The sequence below is a fragment of the Castor canadensis genome, chromosome 9 (genome assembly GCF_047511655.1).
Source record: "Castor canadensis chromosome 9, mCasCan1.hap1v2, whole genome shotgun sequence".
Lineage (NCBI taxonomy): Eukaryota > Metazoa > Chordata > Mammalia > Rodentia > Castoridae > Castor > Castor canadensis.
Window position 1 is genome coordinate 73,325,400 of NC_133394.1, and position 13,366 is coordinate 73,338,765.

At 35.2% G+C, this 13,366-nt stretch overlaps 1 protein-coding gene across 4 annotated transcripts in view; it reads left to right on the forward strand.

Moving 5' to 3' along the window:
- The first annotated feature begins 12,811 nt into the window (after positions 1-12,811).
- The window catches only part of Fstl5 (follistatin like 5), a 749,493-nt gene continuing 748,938 nt past the window's right edge, over positions 12,812-13,366 (forward strand). For 3 of the 4 annotated variants that reach the window (XM_074041709.1, XM_074041711.1, XM_074041712.1), the window contains exon 1: positions 12,813-13,206. The gene's annotated coding sequence lies outside the window, so the exon portion shown is untranslated. Of the gene's footprint in view, positions 13,207-13,366 lie in introns of all 4 variants that reach the window. The other variant, XM_074041710.1, reaches the window with a different exon arrangement.

A 13,366-nucleotide genomic window follows, 5' to 3' on the forward strand; every position in this document is an offset into this window, starting at 1 on the left:
TTAGGTTTTCTACCTATCCCCATACTTCCCGTATGTGCACTCCCCTTGTCTTGTGATCCAAGTCTAGCAACATTCCTGTATTTGCCCTATATCTAAAATCTGCATATGAGGGAGAACATACAATTTTTTTTCTGAGCCTGGATAACCTTGTTCAGAATGATATTCTCCAGTTTCATCCATTTACTTGCAAATGATAAAATTTCATTCTTCTTCATGGCTGAGTAAAATTCCATTGTGTATATATACCACATTTCCTTGATCCATTTGTCAGTAGTGGGGAATCTTGGTTGTTTCCATAACTTGTCTATTGTGAATAGGACTGTAATGAACATGGTTGTGCAGGTGCCTTTGGAGTAACCTGTGTCTCATTCCTTTGGGTATATCCCCAGGTGTGGGATTGCTGGATCATATGGCAGATCCATGTTTAGATTGTTAATAAGTCTCCAAATTTTTTTCCAGAGTGGTTTCACTAGCTTACATTCTCACCAACAGTGTATGAGAGTTCCTTTTCCCCCAGATCCTTGCCAATACCTATTGTTTTTGATGACAGGGGTGAGGTGCAATCTGACTTTGGTTTTCATTTATGTTTCTTAATGGCTACTATGGTGACCATTTTTTTCATGTGTTTTTTTGCCCATTAGAATTTCTTCTTTGGGAACTTTCTGTTTAGTTCAGCTGCCCATTTCATTATTGGTTCATTGATTTTGGGACAGTTTAGTTTCTTAACCTCCCTGTATATTCTGGTTTTCCATCCTTTGTCTGATGTATAGCTGGCAAGTATTTTCTCCCACCCTGTGGGTGGTCTCCTCAGTTTAAAAACTATTTCTTCTGTTATGCAGAAGTTTTTAAATTTTATGACATCCATTTGTCCATTCATTTTTCTTTTTACTCATATGTGCATACACTGTTTGGGTTATTTCTTCCCCCTTCTTCTTGCCCCCTCCCTTCCCTCCCCTGCTCCCTCCCTTACCCCCCTTACTCCTTTCTACCCAGCAGAAACTATTTTGCCCTTATCTCTAATTTTGTTGAAGAGAGAGTATAAACGATAATAGAAAGGACCAAGGCTTTTTGCTAGTTGAGATAAGACTAGGTATACAGGGAATTGACCTGCATTGCTTTCTTGTACATGTGTGCTACCTTCTAAGTTAATTCTTCTCAAACTAACCTTTTCTCTAGTTCCTGGTGTCTTTCTTTTGGCCTCTGTCACTTTAATGTATCTGCTTTAGTTTCTCTGTATTGAGGGCAACAAATGCTATCTAGTTTTTTAGGTGTCTTACCTATCCTCCTACCTCCCTTGTGTGCTCTCGCTTTATCATGTGATCAAAGTCCAATCCCCTTGTTGTGTTTGCCCTTAGTTTAATTTCCACATATGAGGGAGAACATACGATTTTTGGTCTTTTGGGCCATGCTAACCTCACTTAGAATGATGTTCTCCAATTCCATTCATTTACCTGCGAATGATAACATTTCATTCATCTTCATGGCTGCATAACATTCCATTGTGTATAGATACCACATTTTCTTCATCCATTCATCAGTGGTGGGGCATCTTGACTATTTCCATAACTTGGCTATTGTGAATAGTGCTGCAATAAACATGGGTATGCAGGTGCCTCTGGAGTAACCTGTGTCACATTCTTTGGGTATATCCCCAAGAGTGGTATTGTTGGATCATATGATAGAACATTTTTAAGTAGCCTCCAAATTTTTTTCCGGAGTGGTTGTACTAGTTTACATTCCCACCACAGTGTAAGAGGATTGATTCTTTTTTCCCCACATCCTCGCCAACACCTGTTGTTAGTGGTGTTGCTAATGATGGATATTCTAACAGGGGTGAGGATGAATCTTAGTGTGGTTTTAGTTTCAATTTCCTTTATGGCTAGAGATGGTGAGCATTTTTTTCAGGTGTTTTTTGGCCAATTAATTTCTTCTTTTGAGAAAGTTCTGTTTAGTTCACTTGCCAATTTCTTTATTGGTTCATTAATATGAGGAGAATTTAGATTTTTAAGTTTCCTATATATTCTTGTTATCAGTCCTTTGTCTGATGTGTAGCTGGCAAATCTCTGTAAGTGGTCTCTTCAATTTAGAGACCTTTTTTTTGTTGAGCAGAATCTTTTTAGTCTTATGAAGTCCCATTTATCTATGCGATCTCTTAGTTGCTGAGCTTCTGGGTTCTATTGGGGAAGTCCTTGCCTATAACTATTACTTCCAGAGTGTTTCCTGCTCCTTCCTGTACTAACTTCAAATTTTGGGTCTGATATTAAGGTCCTTTATCCATTTTGAGTTGATACTAGTACAGTGTGATAAACATGAATCTAGTTTCAGTTTCTTGTGATGGATAACCTCTTTTCCCAGCAACATTTGTTGAAGAGGCTGTCTTTTCTCCATCATATATTTTTGGCACCTTTGTCAAAAGTAAGGTGGTTATAGTTGTGTGGATTCATATCCAGGTCCTCTTTTCTGTTCCACTGGTCTTCATGTCTCTTTTTGTGCCAGTACCATGCTGTTTATATTGTTATTGGTTTGTAATATAGTTTGAAGTCAACTATGGTTGTACCTCCAGCATTTCTCTTTTTGCAGGATATTGTGTTGGCTATTCACTGTCTCTTGTGTTTCCAAATGAACTTTAGGGTAAAATTTTCAATCTCTGTAATGAGAATCATTAGGATTTTGATGGGAGTTGCATTAACATGTAGATAGTTTTTGGTAGTATAGCTATTTTTTCTATGTTGGTTCTATCAATCCATAAGCACAGGAGATCTTTCCACTTTCTGTAGTCTTTCTTGATCTCTCTCTTCAGGGGTTCATAGGTCTCCTTGTAGAAGTCATTTGTATCCTTTGTTAAGTTTAATACTAGGTATTTGATTTTTTTGAGGCCATTGTAAATGGAATTGTTTCTGTGTATTCCTTCTCAGTTTGTTCATTGTTGGTGTATAGAAAAGCTAATGATTTTTGTAAGTTGATTTTATGTCCTGCCACCCTTCTATAGCTGTTGATGGTGTGTAGGAGTTTTTTGGTAGAGTTTTTTTAGGTCTTTAAAGTATAGGATCATATTGTCTGTAAACAGGGATATTTTGACAGTTTCTTTACCTATTTGTATTCCTATTATATCTTTTTCTTGTTTAATTGCTCTGGCTAGGAATTCCAGTACTATGTTGAATAGGAGTGGGGATAATGGGCACCCTTGTCTTTTCCTGATTTAAGGGGAAATGGCTTCAGTTTTTCACCATTAAGTTTGATGTTGGCTATAGGTTTGTCATATATAACTTTTGCAATGTTGAGGTACATTCCTTGTATTCCTAGTTTTCTCAGAGCTTTTATCATGAAGTGGTGTTGGATCTTGTCAAAGGCTTTTTCTGCATCTATTGAGATGATCAAGTGGTTCTTGTCTTTGCTTCTATTAATGTGCTGAATTACATTTATAGATTTGTGTATGTTGAACCACCCCTGCATCCCTGGGATGAAGCCAAATTGGTCATGGTGGATGATCTTTCTGATGTGTTCTTGAATTTGGTTTGCCATTATTTTATCGATGATTTTTGCAACTATGTTCATTAAGGAAATTGGCCTATATTTCTCCTTTTTGGGGGTGTCTTTGTATGGTTTTTGGATGAAAGTAATATGGGTTTCATGTTAGGCAGTTTTCTTTCCCTTTCTATTTTGTAGAACAGTTTTAGGAGAGTTGGTATTAGTTCTTCATTAAATGTCTGATAGAATTTAGCACACAATTCATCAGGTCTTGGGCTTTTCTTTTTGGAATACTGTATTGTTGCTTCAATTTTATTTTGTGTTACAGATCTATTCAGGTGATTAATATCCTCTTGGTTCAGTTTTGGATGGCCATAAGTATCTAGAAATCTGTCCATTTCTTAAACATCTTCACATTTATTAGAATATAAGTTTTCAAAGTAGCAACTAATGATTTCCTGGATTTCTGTGGTGCTTGTTATCTCCCCTTTTGCTTTTCTGATTTTACTGATTTGGGTTTTTTCTCTCCTCATTTTAGTCAGGTTTGCCAGGGGTCTGTCAATCTTGTTTATTTTTTCAAAGAACAAGTGTTTTTGTTTCATTGATTCTTTGTACAGGTTTTCTTGTTTCTATTTCATTGATTTCAGCCCTTATTTTTATTATATCTCTCTTTCTGCTTGCTTTGGGATTTGCTTGTTCTTTTTTTTCTAGGATTTTTAGGTATAGCATTAGGTCATTCATTTGAGATCTTTCTGACCTTTCAATATATGCATTCATGGCTATAAACTTTCCTCTTAGGACTGCCTTTGCTGTGTCCCATAGGTTCTGCTAGGTGATGTTTCATTTTCATTAACTTCCAGGAACTTTTAATTTCTTCTTTTATTTCATCAATAACCAATTGATCATAAAGCAATGTGTGGTTCAGCTTCCAATTTTTGCATGTTTTTACTGTTATTTATTTCTAGTTTTAATGCATTGTGTCATATAGAATGCACGTGATTATATCTATTTTCTTATATTTGCTGAGGCTTGCTTCATGCCCTAAGATATGAAAAAGAAAAGGAAAGAAAAAATAAAAGAACCAAAGAAATCAACAGGGAGAGGTGGTGGACAATCAAACAGTGAACAAGATAAACAAACACTTAATGAACAGAACAAAAAAAAAATTCCCAGTTCAGGAAGAGTAGAATTTCAGTCTTAGTAGTTTTAGTGTTACTCTTTTAGCATCCAGTCCTCTTTGTCTGCATCTCCTAGGCTGTTTTGAGCCAGCATCTGGCAGTGCTAGAGCCCTCCTTTCTCAGTGTTACATAATGTGGAGAAGCTTTTTATGGGCTGGGGTTCAGGATTTCAGAATTTTGTTTCTTCTTTTTGGGTTTTTTTTTTTTTTTCCCAAGTGTGGATCCAGCAAGAAAGTATTCTGTTTGGTCTGCTGAAGGTTTCCCAAGCTTGTTTGGAGCTGGCTGCCAGCAGGTTGGTGGGTTGGCTGGTGGACAGTGGCCGGTGTGCCAGTGGGTGGGTGGGCAGTGGCTGGTGTGCCAGAAGGTCAGTGGGCCACCAATAGCTTTTGTATACACTAACAATGAACAGATTGAGAAAGAATATAGGAAAACAATTCCATTTACAATAGCCTCAAAAAAATCAAATATATAGCAATAAATTTATAAAAGGATGTGAATTACTTTTATAAGAAAAACTACAAACCAATGAAGAAAGAAATTGAAGAAGACTACCGAAGATGGAAAGATCTCCCATGCTCATGGATTGGTAGAGTTAACATAGTGAAAATGACTATACTATCGAAGCAATATTCAATGCAAAGTCCCTTCAAAATTCCAATGTCATTCATCACAGAGATTGAAAAGTCAACCCTAAAGTTCATTTAGAAGCACAAAAGACCATGAGTTGCCAAGGCAATAGTGAGCAAAAAGAACACACTGGAGGTACCACAATCACCAATGTCAAACTATACTACAGAGGCATAGCAATAAAAACAGCATGATACTGGCACAAATAGAGATAAAAAGCCCAGTGGAACAGAACAGAGGATTTGGATATGAATCCATGCAGGTATTCCCACCTAATATTTGACAAAATTGCCCAAACATATACTAGAGAATAGACAGCCTCTTCAATAAATTTTGCTGGGAAAACTGGATATCTGCCTGCAGTAAACTGAAACTAGATGCATGTTTATCACCCTGTACAAGTGTCAACTCAAAGTGGGTTAAGGATGTTAATAACAGACCTGAAACCTAGAAGTTAGCACATGAAAGAGCAGGAAATACACTGGAAGCAAAAGGCATAGGTAAGGGCTTCCTTAGTACAATTCAAGTGGCTCAGCAACTAAAACATGATGGGCAAATGGGACTACATAAAATTAAAAAGCTTCTGAACAACAAAAAAATGGTCTGTAAATTGAAGTGGCCACCCACAAAATGGGAGAAAATCTTTGCCAGCTATGCATCAGACAAGGGACTGATTACCAGAATATACAGGAAATTCAAAAATTTGTACTCCCAAAAAAATCAATGACCCAATGATGACATGGGCAAATGACCTGAACAGAGTCTTTTCAAAGGAAGAGGTCCAAATGCCTAAAAAACACATTAAAAAATGATCACCATCCTTGGACATAAAGGAAATGCAAATAAAAACCACACTAACATTCCACCTCACTCCTTTTAGAATCACTACCACCAAGAACACCATAAACAACAAATGTTGACAAGAATTTGGGTCAAAAGGAACCCTCATATCTTGGTGGTGGGAATGTAAATTAGTACAACTACTATGGAAAACAGTTTTAGGACATCTTAGCTGTTTCCAAAGCTTGCATATTGTGAATAATGCTACAATGAAGATGGGTGTGCAAGTGTCTCTATTTTCTTCTGATTTACATTTCTTCAAATAAATGCCCAGGAGTGGTATCACTGGATCATTTGGTAGTTCTGTTTATAGATTTTGAAGAAACTCCAAACTGCTTTCCATAGTAGTTGCACTAATTACATTCCTACCAGTAGTGTATGAGGGTTCCTTTTTCCCTATACCTCCTCCAACATTTGCTGCTGCTTATGTCCTTCATGATACCCATTCTAACTGGAGTGAGATAAAATCTTAATTTCTTTTCAGTACTGGCATTTGAACACGGAGCCTTAAACTTGCTAGGCTGGCACTCTACCACTTGAGCCACTCTGCCAGCTGACTATGTATATAAATACTTTTTCTATAGCTGGTACTAGGGTTTGAACTCAAGGCCCTAAGCTTGGTAGGCATGCATTTTATCACTTGAGATATGCCTCCAGCCCAGATCAGGCAAATTTTTACCTGTGATATTATTTATACTTCTAATACTTTTGATTTCTATTTTATTTATCTTATATTAGAATTTTATGGTTATTAATTTATGTATTGATTAACAGGTACTAGATTCATTTTATATACCAAATATGAAAAATGCTACACAATTTCAGATCATTTCTCATCCTTAGTTGTTGTGCCTTTTCTCTCCCAGCAACTGGCTATCACACTTTGAGAAAAGCTACCTTCATATTTGACCAAGTGCACTGATTATATTCATTCTTAACATTCAATTTCCTTATGCATAAGAAAACTTTTCCTAATTTAAGGACCAGATCTATATTCTCAATGTGTTTGCATATTCTACTTTTAAGGATTATAATGTACAACACATGTTAGTGTGTGCTTCTCTTGAAACGTGAAAGAGCAGTTATTCTGTTTCATACAAGTTCAAAATTTGTAACTATACTGAACATTAATATGTTAAATTTTAAAAGACACTTATCATACATTTTGAAAGTGTTGAAATGTTCAATGATATATTACAATCTGTGTAAGAACAACTTCTAACTTTGTTTTTTCATATATTTACTTAATACTTTAAATCCAAATATAAACATTATAGATTTCCATTATAGATTTCTTCATCAGCAAGCATTTTAACCACTGCTTATAAATATGTAACTATCAAGTTGTATGAACTCTAATGCTCACATGCAATACTAACATTGGCCAATAGATGCCCTAAGAGTTCCAGTCACAAGAAATTTAAGAATGAACATTGTGTATATGAAATCTGATGTTCTTTAGTCTGTAGTCACAGTTCAATTACACTTGTAAAAATTAGATTCCAAAGACTCTTAAGTTTACCAAACTCCAAATTGATTCCCAGAATATTGATTAATGAATTAATAGAAAGAAAAGGAAACTTTTACACAACTGATTTTAAAACTACTATGAAGGCACCAATACATCTGATTTGCTCAAGTTATTTCTAACTTAACATATACATCAAAGCATTATTAATTTTTACTGTGTTGCAAAAATATACTTTTAGGATGAACTTAATCATTGAAGCAGATTGAATTAAGTTGCTAAATATTTCTTGAATTAGCTGATACATTTGTGTTTTTCTGATTTGACTATAATTTCAATCATTTTGTATAAGATAGGTAGTAGTAGAGTGTACACAGAAATCTAATGAGACATCATTTTAATTATAATTCTCAACTTCTAGGTTACTTTAACATTAAAGTTTATTCATAGAAAATAAGCTGGTTGCTCATATGTATTTGATATATAAATATAGCAAAACAGAATTGTGTTTTTCTCTCTCAATCTTTACTTTATGAAATTTCAGTCTTAAATGGTGTTCTCTATTAACCCAGTAGCTAAGTGATTTACTTAGGTAAATATCTATCATCCTCTTAATGAAGCTATCTCAAAAATCAACATAGACAGTCATATGAAAATAATTTCAGTTGTTATTTCATTATACTTACTATGAAAATATTTTCTTATTTAATCATTTCAATTTATACTCCATTTATAGAGCCACATACTTGAAACTGTCTATATGAGCCTTGAGAATTCTGTGTAAGGATGTATTGATAAATGTCAGCTGTTATTAAAAGTTTGTTTACAGACTAGCACAGAAAAAGCAAATGTTATTTACCAAGACAACACAGAAAGACAAATAACTGTAGGAGTAAAACTCAGAATAGTACCAGTTGAAGCAGGAGCAGCACGTCTGTGAAGGGACATATTAAAGCAGGAAGGTGAGAGTACAGAATCTAGAGGAGATAGTGCAAACCTAAGCCTGCTCAATCTGGTAGTCTTCATTTCTCATGGCTTGGTTATCTAAGGAGCATGTTTTATTTTTTCCCTTCAATTTAGATGATGCAACTTATAAAGCTAATGATCTGCTCATAAAAAAGGAAATAGTATGCTCATGGATTTTTGCACAATTAGCATTTATATTATAAACATTTGACTGTAGTCTTGCCAAGGCAAGAATGAGAAATCTTACCTAAAAAAATAGCTAAAACCGAAAAGGACTAGGAGCATGTTGCAAATACCAGAGCACTTAACTGGAGAGCACAAAGCCCTGAGTTCAAACCCCATACAGCCAAAATAAACAAATAAATTATTTCAATATAGATTGCCAGGTGGATTTCTTGAACTTGCACTTTTTATTCATACTATATATTTTTCCATGGACTTGTTGAATTTGAAAAACCTACACAGTAGGAATTAAAGTTCACAGGTGTATTGATCTGAGAATTTGAATGGAAGAAAAAAGAATTATATTCAACTTTTAGCATGATATTTCTGAGAAAGACATCTGATCCTTTATGAAATGCAGCATTTTGATGGTGGGTTCATGACTACATCTAATAAAAATAGTCTTTCTAAGAGTAAATAAGAAATAAGAAAATATTAAATGATTAAATTTAGCAATCTCTTCTATAAAGCCAACACAATGCCTGCATTGTGATAAAAGGGACAAAAAAATTTAAACTATAATCACAATTCACAACATACACTGAGAGTTTTAACAACTAATGTAATCTCATGAAATGAGTTTAGTCAATACAAATGCTGCTTAGATCAAATATTGTGTATGTATAATGGAACAGTGTTATCAAATCTAGATTTATATATCAGACTGAAACTTATTCTTGTATCTTAAATTTTATGTTCAAATTTTGAAGAAAATATATTTGAAAATCATCTTTAGCACACTTTACTATATATATATATGTATATATATACATATATATATATATACACACACACACACAATTTGACTAAGGTTGTGATTCTGGGTGAGCTAGAAATTTAGATATAAATGAGTTGTATTCAGATTCCACTCAATAACATAATAGTGCATTTAAATATCCTATGATAAAATAGACATTCATGCTATGCTGCAATCATTTTCCTCTCTTTAATTGAAGTTTTGCTTTTTTATTTACTGATGTGAGTTTTTCCCTATTCCCTTTATTTTGATTTCCAAAAAGGAAGAAAGAAAATTACCTAGGAAAATGTACTTCATTGTTGCTTTTTAAAGTGAGTGTATTCTTTCTTGCAGCAAATGTCATAATTGACTCATAAAGAAAAATTACACAAACCATACACTGCTATTTTCATTATAGTATTTATAATTCTCATGTACTACAAATATTTAAATAATTGTAATTTTAAAAAAATCTTGCAAATTCTTATGGCACTCCAAGAGTCCAAACAATATGCAAAGCCACAAATCTACAATATATTGATTTTCATAATTTCTAGTTACCAAAGTTAAAATCCTTTTGATGATGTTGTTCATCCAATTTTAAAGATATTTTCCTTGAGTATATTTACTCAATAATTTAGTCATCATTCCACTGACAATTTCCAATTAAAATCCATTTAAATACTTTTTTATGCTTTAAATTTTATTGTTTTGCAATTTATCTTGAACAGTAATATGTATAATTGCATGTGAGAATATCATAAAGTTGCTTATATAATAAATGTCTACTTAAATAGGCCCATTCTGTTTCTCTTAGTTTCAGCCTGTGTAGGTGAAATTTATTTTTTCATCTCTCCCAGCCTCCTAGCTGCTTCTAGGCTCTCCTCCCCTCTTCACAACCTAATCACCCTAAGATACCTTTTTTCACATTCATAGTAACCAGATGCCAATTTATACTACTGAGAGGAAAATTTTTAACATTTTGAGTTTTAATATAGACCTTTCAATTTTAATATAGAAATTTCTGAAGTCACATTCTGTTTAGGATAAGACAAACCCAGAATTCCCTAGAGGGTACAGTGTGAGCTCTCAATGGTTTTCTCAGTATAGGCATCATTGTACATGCTTGTCAGAACAGTTCAATTTTTCTAATTTTTTTCCTTATTTTTCTTCACTGTCTTCCTCTTATCTTCTTTTTTGTTCTCATCCACTCTTCTAAAAAACAATTGGAAAATGACTCTGCTTTCTTTTCAAGTTTGAAAGGTAGGTTTGTTTTTCAAGTTTGTGCCCTCAGGTCGTTGAACAATATTATGACTGCTTTAATTGAATTCATAGCCTAGTCTTATCATGCAGTAAACTGAGAAAATAGTAGTCATTAAAAAGACCACAAATTTTGGTGGAATATTATAAGAACATATAATGTAGTATATAGATTCTGCCGTAAACTATCAGGAGTTTCCTGACATTTTAGCATATTAGCATGTAGCAGATCAAAGTAAGCAGCTTATCGTGTGTGCCATAGTCAATCCAAGCACAGGCTATTCAGTTGGTTGTGTTGCAATTATAATTGTACAATGCCACATGACCCCATATATTAACTTTCATGCCGCAACATGGTGTCTGGAAACATTATTAAATTTACCTTGAGAATGGAAGTTCTCAATGCATGTGTGTGTGCATGTGTGAGTGTGTGTGTGATGACCAATGCAGGCAGGCACTTGGCACTTGTCATGTAGATATTAAGATAAAATCAGTAGCTGTCAGGAAAAAAAAGCATTGCTGAGTATCTGAGATGTAAGAATTATGATTTATGTGTATTGGAAGAATATCCCCAGGAAATTGTATATTTGAGAAAGAAAATGACAAATTCTGGAACAAAGCTGCAAAGAATAGTTTATGTGGTTACAAAAACAAAAAAAATGAGAGTTCTGTCAGAAGCAAAAATACATTTTTTTCAATTTTCTCTTAATAATTACAAGGACAGAGTTTTGGCCTATATCTACAAAGAAAATATGTTTCTTCTCTAAGACTGCAGAAAATCAAACTGGTTAATTCTTTTCCTGATGGGGAAATAAACAAACTTATTCATTTGATGAGAGTTGCTAAAAACACACATGAGCAGATCCAGTGTTGAATTTTGTCACAATCCTGGAGCATGATGATAAGTATGTGTGCATTCTGATGGAAAACATATTAATATGGTATGAATTTTTGAATAAATAAAATGCTTCGTCTAATTAATGAAAAAATAAGCTTAATTTATATGTCCATTTCTTTGTACAAGTGAGTCATGGTGGCTGTAGATGGGTTGTGTGGATAGTAATGAATAATGACTTTGCTAGATGATTGATTGTCTCAGCTAACTAAGAGTGTTTGTTTCCAAGTTTAAGCAGTTTGTGGAATTTGGCATGGCAGGCCCCCTTTCTGTTGCTGTAAAAGCCGTCAGAACTTCACTGGGAGAAGAAACATCACACATACAGAGAGTTGCTTAAGGCTGTGAAATGCTTCCAGCAGAACCCATCTTTCAGAGAACAATTGATATATTAAACTTAATAAATATTGCATAACCTTCATGACTTTGGCAGTGGAAGTTGAAGCTAAGAACTCAATTTTTTTTCCAATCTTAAATGATTTTCTTAACCATGAAATCTCCAACTGCATATAGTTTAGCAATGTATTTAAATCGTGAGAATAAATAAGGAAGGTCCTGCAGGTTTTATAGGAATGTATATGAAATCTGATATACACTAGGTAGCATTCATGCTACTTGTTTTAAAGATTCCTTTATCGAATGATGGTAAGCATTGGAAGGTTTCACATTTTTTCCCAACAAGTTTCTGCTGCAGCGACTTCCTCTAGCTGCTTTGAGAACCGAGAAGGGCGCAGGAAGCCCAAATCAGATCCTTTCCAATAACCAAAAAGCAAGAAGAAGGAGCAAAGTTTGGCCAGGAAGATCAAAAGGATCAGAGCTCCCTCAGTTCCCTCCTCCTCCCTCAGAGCTCACCCCCCTTGGCTGGCTCAGCCAGCCGTGGTCTTCAGAGTGCATCGGAGTCATGGTCTCAGACAAGGCGAAGCTCAAGCAACACCAAACGCTTTTCGTTTCCACTGGACTGGTTGTGAACGGGGCTTGAAGTCCAAGGATGGCCAGGCTGATTTTAACCCTGGATGTGGTCGTCAAGATTGCCACAGCTGACTCCAGCAGAAGCCCAGGCATGGGGGTGGCCCCTCACCTCTCAGCGAGTTGATATACAAAACAGTTACGTCAGGTGGTGGGGGCGGGGCAGCCGGGGTTGAGTGGCAGCAGCTCTTAGGGAGGAGGCGCGAGAATCAGCCTGGTTCAGTGGCTGAGACAAGCTGGGGGTGTACGGAGCTGGTGCTGTCCGCCTTGCTGTCCATGCTGAGCTGGGGCGAGCGGACTGCTTGCTCCAGCTCCTGGAGGCAACGCCCTCTTGCACCCCATGCCCTGGGGAATCTGCTTCACCAGCAGGACCCACGTTAACTTGACAAAGGAGTGTAGTATCGGACTGGCAGATTGGCGTCACTTTGCAAGCTGGACACCCAGTCAGGCGTGACTTTGGAGATTTCGATAGTTTTAGACTAAACTATTTTGATTTTTTTTCAAGCTAAGACGATCTTTTTACTGTTTCATATACCTACACCATTTCGGAATCTTTCTGGGGACTTTTTTGACTTAAAATAAGGTAAGAAAAAATATTCTTATACGTGATTAGGAGTCGGGGAAAATGCAGACTGCCATATAAAAATTTGAAAATAAATTATGCTTATTTTCATAATTTGAAACAGGACTTAAGCAATGACTGCAAAAAATATTTTAATAATCACTATTTTCATTATTTTTAC